Here is a 7,883-nt window from a genome sequence, read left to right on the forward strand (position 1 = left end):
TTGATAACTAAAAAGCTTGTAGGAAAATAATAATCATGTATGCTCTAATTTATGTCTGAGACTTATTTCCCACCCGAAAAATGAAAAGTACAAAACAAATGAATAAGTGGATAAAAAAATGCCCTTTAGGCAATGAAATCAGCATATGTGCAAATGTTTTCCATTTCACAAGTTTAACAGCTCAACAAGATTCATATGTTGAATTGTGAAACCAGAAAGAGCCCTGAAAATACTTCAAATCTGCACGCACATGGTTATAAAATCACTAAGCATACTACAAAAAGAATACATTTTTCAGCTGAATTTATTTTCTGGAAACATTTTCTTTACTTCCAAATCTATTTTGTATAAGAGGCTATGTTTTTAGTAGTATAGCGCCGGCTGTGTCTTGCCTGAGGGTCAAACCAAATGTGAAAAAATGGCTGATACATGCTGTATCGTTTAGTTATTAGGCTTCCAGGAAAGGGATTTGTAAGAATTATTCCCCCTCATTATTCCCAGTAAAACCACAACTTGGTGTTTTTATGCCTTGATGAGAAATTGTTCAGCAAAACTAATAATAACTTACTAATAATAATAATTACCCTAAAATATGTTGTTTGGCAGTTTTTAGTTCATAGATTTGACAATCTTTTTAAATGTATTTTGTTTCATGTCATTCTCTAACTTCATAATTACTGCATATTTTGAAGCATCACTATGAACGCAAAACATGTTCACCAAGGGTGAGTACAGGTAATCTCAACTCACGCTACATGGATTTGCCTACATATGAAGCCGTGTCGCCGGGGTGGTCACACTTTGACCCCGACTCGTCTCCGCTGACAGGTTCCTCTGCTATGCAGCCCTGTCACTCAACCCCGTGCACCAACAATGGCAGAAATTCCAGTATGTTTGTTTGGTTAAGGATGGCTCTCTGAAACCCCTGAACCTCTTCGGGATCCACAGCGGCCTCCGTCAGCCAATGTCAGTCCAAATCCAGTCTGCAGGAGTAAAGTTCACCCCGTGTCTCAAGAATAGGCAAGCCATTTAGTATTTGTATCGCTTATGTTCCTCAACAATGGAGCAAACAGGCTAAATCCACCTTGAAATGCACTTAGTAGAACATGTCAACATGTCAGTCTCTGTTGGCTACTACGTTCCGTCTTAATCCAGCCCCATTGAATGCTGACAGTTGTCTGTGAGTCAGACATTCACGAGGCCTTTGTCACCTCAGCTTTTGAGACGTAGCAGCTCCGGCGAAGAACGGAATCCTCGGACGCACGTTCAAACACACACGCTGGGTATTAAGCTCCTGGACCATGCAAAAGACGAAAGGGGAGGAGAATGCGATACATACCTTATGTAAACAGAAGAACCAAAATGACGCAGAGAGAGAGTAGTAAAGGCTCAACCGAGGGCGAGGATTATCTTTGAGAAATGAATAGAGGCCAATTATGAGTGCTCTTGTGCTGCCAGTATCTGTCACTCTGAGATCACTTCAGGGCCCAGACAAGGTATGGTGCCTGAGAATGGGGGTCTTTGGTCTGGTTGATTTACTGTATTTTTTTAAGTTACATGAACTCAAAATTTCAAAACAATATACCGATATAATTTAGTAATTTTGTGAAAATTGTCTTTCTTGCCTTTCATCCCAAAGAAATAGTATTATATACAATTAGGTGTTCTTTGTCTTGTCCCCCAGCATCAAGATAAAAAAAAAAAAAAGAACTGAGCAAATTGTTTTGGAGCCAACAACTTGCTTTCTTCATTTTGTTAACTAACATTGTTGCCATAAATGTCAATAATTTACATTTTGAAGTTGTTCCAACTTTTACATTTCCCTCCCAAAAAAAGTTGTGCTTTAGTTTTTACGGTGTCAAAATTGTGCTCTTGGGGAGTCTCAGCTTCAAGAAAATCATAAAGGTAAAAAAGGTAAAAAAAAGAAAAATCTATGGTATGATGAGTGTTGAGGAAGAGTTGCTGTCCACAGTCTCCTGAGTCCAAGGACACCTTTTCATTTTTTATAATAATACTCCCCTACAAAAAACATGAAGGTTGTCTCGTTTGTGTTTCTCAAATTAGAATGTGCTCCAATGGTCGCCTCAAGAAAAATTCAGTCAGCACAATTTCTCGACTCTACTTCAACCAGAAACATAGTAAAAAAAAAAAAGGTCAGCTCTTGTCAGCAGACGAGTCCCGTTGGTAGCCCAGTGGAGGTGGTTGAGGGCTTGTGAAATGAGCTTATCTGACCCCTGATAAGAACAGGATACCCTTAGGAATGGTCTAAATTCAATACACATGGCGGCCACCGTGGCTTTTATCAGAGGGGATGTGGCTGTTTGAAAAAGGGGTCCGCTGTTGCACGGTGCTTTCGAGAATGGTCCGACACAACACGGCCTGCAGAACACAAATGCTTGTGGCCACTGGCCAACAACAAGAAAAGGGTGTGTGACTATTATGTCATACATTGCGAGTTTACTCCTTAGACATTTCTGAACAAGTAATTATGTTGGCAGACTGATCCAACGACTAAGGTGTTTTCCAACTCGGTTAGTTTTCATTATGTCCAAACACTGAGATTTATTACGGGGACACTAAATAGATCTGCCAAACCACAGTCCCTATGGTGATTTTATTCTGATTGCAAAAGCTGCTGAACTAGTAATTCTACTGCATTATATCTCTATTGCCATGTTCCATTTTTGCATGGCACACTGATTGTGACAATGTCATACAATTATGTCAAGATTCCTTCACTGTATTTCATTTTTGGAAAGACTTTCTTGAATTATCCTAGCAAACATCTAAGATTAGAATATTTCAAATTGCTTTAGGGAATGCTCTAAAGTTTGGTCTTAACATGAAATCCAATGAAACATTATAGTGAGCCGAGTAACATGCATTCAGCATTTATATAACTTTGTTGAGTGCATGTTTTATTTTCATGTACAGTACATCTTTTTACTTTTACGTTTTTCATTAGTAGTAAGTAGAAGTAAGTTCAGTTGTATTAAAATACACTAATCTACAGGTAATCTAACTGTGCTGTTCAAAAAAGCAAGTACACTTATACAACTTTTAATTGCAATACATTTTTAATGGATTACTTTAAACGTAGGTGCAATGTTAGTGTTCAGACGGTGAATAATGTTGCAGCAATAATGTTGCTATAATATGTTTGTTTTTTTTAAGTAACTTGGGTTTCTTAGCATTGTATTTTACGGTTGGGTATTATGTTGGTACTTTGAGACCTAAGTATATTTTCTGAGTAGTACTTGGTGTTTCAAGTTTGAGAACCGCTCAGTGAGGGATTTTGCTATCATGTGTCAAGCCTGCATTTTATGAGCAAAGCATTTGAGAGCTAAGATTTGATGTCACTACAATGTATTGAAATAAAAATGACACAACACTGATACTATTATAGAATTTATTGAAACATTTTCTTGTTTTGAGTTGTGCAGGGGACAACATTGGCGCCATTAATCTTAATATACAGAAGCAATTTAAATTTGTGGGCTGCCAGAAATCCTGGTATCGTCTGGTAGGGTTTATCATGGTAGCTTTCCATGGAATGCTTCAACAACTGTGGGATAGATGACATTAGGAGCATGCATTATTGGGGATCTTCTAACTTGTCATCCATCACTGTCATCAGTAGGCTGAACGAGATGCAAAACTAATGCATGGCCCAGCCGCACTCAGACAGTATTCAATTGTGCTTGTCGAAGAACTTTTATAGAGAAAGTCTTCACAGCATTTACCCTACAGGATTGGAAAATTGTATGGTCGGTATCAAAGAAGCAGAAAGAACAACAAACAATGCAATTGCGACTGATTCGCTAACGATTGAGGAAAATTAACAAAAAGAGCAAATGCTTAATAAAGATGGCTGATATTGATATATTTAGGGGCCATTAGGCTTCGCACATTTTTGGCATTAAACAGCATTCTGACTGCCAAATGATTTGTTTGCTCTGACCTGTTATGACGAGGGTTAAGTGCAAATTCTCCCACCACTGCCGAGAAGGGGAGATTATCGTTACGCTTACCGCTGGTTTTCTAAGAAAAGAATAAATGTCACGGTAATTTATGCTCTCCACTCACATACATACGCTGGTTTTTGCTTCTGCCGATTGTGCGTTTGTGAACATGCACGCTAAGGCTGAGCCGAGCTGAAGGGTTGGCTTGTAATGTCACGCAGATCGACTGCATGCAGGATAGGCCCCCTGGCTGCTGTCGATGTCTCCCTGATTGATTCTCTCTCTCCTGTTTAGGCAATACAATCTATGTGGTGGGACAAGTGGCTCGTAAATAAATCACACTCACACACAATGCAGTGAGGATCAGTGTCTGTGGCTCACAGCTAGGCAGGACTCATTTATTTGTTGAGAGACTGCTTTTATGGTATTTGTTGTTGATGATGTGCGTGTCGTGTAGGAGTGTGTGCGACATGGTAGCAGGCATGAGAGTGTGAAAGTGGAGTTGATGCAGAGTTTGCCCTTTCCAACAAAATTCACCATGATGAAAATGTGGCAAAATAGCCTGCTCTGTACGATTTTTTTTTGGTTTGTTTTGATGTAAACAAATGTTTGTCATTATGTTGTAGCTCAATGTGAGACTGCATTTCTTGTTCAGAAGACCTTGTATACTGCATTCAATGGATCTGTTCTCTGCAAATTTTCTCTTGCAAGATATACATGACGAAACAACACTTATGGGCTGATTTTACTCAAATTTGCACGTGCAAAAACAAGATTGTATCCGCCAAATGGGCAAAATCACAAAGTAGTGTATGTGTTGTGGAAGGAGTAGCTAGAGATTATGAATTTAGCACACACAATGTGATTTATCGAAATTGAGGTTCATTTTTGTGGCTGGTTTTGCATCAAAAGGTTGATGGGTACAAGTTGACACTGCTGGGTAAAGTAAGTGGTGATGTGGGGAATGGATCTTGAAGTCTTTTGTAAATATTTTTCAAATTACAATTATTATTCAGTCGAGGTCACCGAACGAGCCACTGAGACACTTGCTGTTTAAGGTTTCGAACAATTCGTGACAAAGGGCAACTTTGGTGCAGTCTAACCCGAGCTTATTAAAGTTAACAAACAAAACAAAGAAATGACTAAGACCATGAAAACTAACTCAATTCAAAAGACTAAAGTCAAAACCAAATACAAACTAATGAAAAATCCCAAATTATTATACAAGCTTCACTGGAAAGAATTTGTGTTGTGGACCCAAGTTTGACTCAGTTATACCTACAAAGGGGTCCAGTTCCTCATACTCGTGGGGCACCCCAACCACAGAGCTCTCTGAGAGACATGATTGAATGTTTTGCCCAAGTCCAAATCCCAGATGTCCTTGCAATATTGCAGAGGCCTGTCAACCAAGACTGGAGTTGCCTGGTTGGAGGTTGTAACGCTTTACAACCTCCAACCAGGCAACTCTTGTTGGAGCACCTGTCACCAAGGACCTTTTTCACCACCCCAAAGATAGACGAGCCACCTCTATTGCTTATATTTTGCATGCTGACATGTCTCAGACTTCTAAATGATGATCGGAAAGCCATTCGAAACGTTATTTCTTTGACAAAGCAATTCAAGTATTCCAGCTGACAAGAATTGCACTGTACTATCCACTGATCTGGAACTAAATAACTGGATCATACAATGTGTGACAACATGACAGAAAACGGATTTATCACACTTTAATTACTACTGAGAAATGCAGTCTGTAGCCAATTTCATAACAAAATCAAACCATCTGACCATGAGAAAATGCTTCATCTTTAAAAGGGAGGGTTAAAAAAAAAAAAAAAGCTGATAAGAATATGAGCTTAATTCTTTAGGTTACCTCCCTCATTACTATTCCAAGGGAGGATGCTTGAGATAGTGCTGTGCATGAGCTGTCTCCTTCCTTGCGTGATTATTAAACTTGTGCGATGGGCAGGCCACTCACTCCTCACTCTCCTCGGCCTCTTCATTCACACCTGAAAGTTCCCCAAGGACAACAGGAAAGGGAGTGTTTGAAAATCATGAGATGATACAATGCGCATCCAACACACTCCAACGCACGCTATCCTCTAAAACAGAGGGAGGTAGGAAGAAGGTCCATACAATGTATTTGAGTGAGTTTATCAGTGTAATTTAGAGTTCCCGTTACTAAGATAAATGTGACCTCACATTAATTTTCTCATTCAATTGTGCTCATAAGAATTTCATTCACACAAAAAAAGTTAAGCCCAAAGATGCAGAGAGGGCATCTCGCTTCACAAGATTGAAAATAAAAAATTCTATAGTGTTTCATACCTTGAATGCAACACAGTAGTAAATTGGGAACTTCTGATTTACAAGAGTTGTTGGAACTCTAGAAGGATGATTGAAAAAAGGCACAAAATATAATAGAGTATTTGTCTATGTCTTAAACAGTTTAATGAAATGATAAATTTAGTGAAGTCAATAAGCACAGATCCCCCCCCACCCCCCTTGGACTTGTTCCCTCCCTGTTGTTTAATGCTTGAATGCCAAATCTCGATTGCCAATGGTTGAAATGTCACTTGCCCATCTAAATGTATCACACTGTGGTCCGGCTGTTACTCAGCCTTCTAATTCGGTGATGAGCTGTAAAGTGACCTGCGTGTTAGACTGTGTGACTTAGTGGGGAAGAGTGCCGTTCCAGGGATTTCCTTTCACACATTCCCTTGAGTGAATATTTATACACCCCCCCAATCCCTAAACTTCAACGTCACTGGCTCCTCGAGGCCTTTAAGGGGGCTCTGTCTCTCAAATGCACGTCGACATTGTTCCAAGTATCATCTTTGGCCTCGAGTAAACTGAGAGGCCAGAAATAATTGATGATGATCTTGGCTAGGCTATCTGTTGGCAGGGCTGCCAACACTTTCTCCTACTTGCTACTCAGAAGGTTTGTTCCTGAAAACTCCATTTGCACCAAACGACTAGAGCTCCAAATTAACATCTCATTTTGTGTGGCATGCTGTGTTGCATGCAGTACACTGGGAACCATTCAAACACAAATCTCCAACTATACTTAACATCTCTGGATTGATGAACCTGGTGTTAGGTGACGTGAAAATATATGTATTTCAGGCAGAATTATTATTTTTTTGTTATGATGTACCCATTGCCCCCTTTTTAATGCTTCTTAGGATAATGCCTTCAGGTTTAAGATAAATATATGTATTTTAAGCAGTATTTTTTTGTTATGATGTACCCATTACCCCCTTTTTAATGCTTCTTAGGATAATGCCTTCAGGTTTCAAGCTGTCCATGCCTTGCATCATCTCCCACTGATCCAGCCAGACCCTTTATTGTTTCATTTTGGAGCATAGGTATCTGATCACTGACTTTAATCCATGGCCATAGAAGAGGTTTAAAACACTCTGGTTTCATCTAATCTTCAAGCTCAAACCAATCCGAGCTTGAAACCCACCTTTCTCTGTGATTGGAATGGACAAATAAAGGGCTCTCCCAGAACTCTTGTGAAAGAGGTCTGTGTGCTTTGTGGATTAGGCCTGTGCGTGTTTTCTCAGTCTCTCGTTCTCAATTAGACTGAAAAGAATGCAAAATGACTCACCTGTTCGTGGAGTGCGATTGTTACCACTCAGCTCATTTCAAGAGCTTCTGTAGTATTATGGATGACAGGTCTAAGAAGGCAGAGATAATTTAATTAGAATGGGGGGAAAAGGAAATAAATACAATATAAACACGTACAAACCTTACACAGTGGAAAGCTGATTTGAAGCATGATCATATCTCTCTCTCTCTCTCTCTCTCTCTCTCTCTCTCTCTCTCTCTCTCTCTCTCTCTCTCTCTCTCTCTCTCTCTCTCTCTTTCTCTCTCTCCGCACTTGCACGCACACACATACGAGCGAAAAAGCGCAAG

General features: G+C 39.6%; 1 long non-coding RNA gene across 1 annotated transcript; it reads right to left on the reverse strand.

Moving 5' to 3' along the window:
* Positions 1 to 4,547: 4,547 nt before the first annotated feature.
* On the reverse strand, positions 4,548 to 7,792 carry LOC119127100. The gene is made up of 3 exons (XR_005098756.1): positions 7,717 to 7,792; positions 7,576 to 7,645; positions 4,548 to 5,971 (listed from the first exon to the last, which is right to left on the reverse strand). It is a non-coding gene; the product is annotated as an uncharacterized LOC119127100 (long non-coding RNA).
* Between the last annotated feature and the right edge of the window lie 91 nt (positions 7,793 to 7,883).

Source organism: Syngnathus acus, chromosome 9, assembly GCF_901709675.1.
Source record: "Syngnathus acus chromosome 9, fSynAcu1.2, whole genome shotgun sequence".
Classification (NCBI taxonomy): domain Eukaryota; kingdom Metazoa; phylum Chordata; class Actinopteri; order Syngnathiformes; family Syngnathidae; genus Syngnathus; species Syngnathus acus.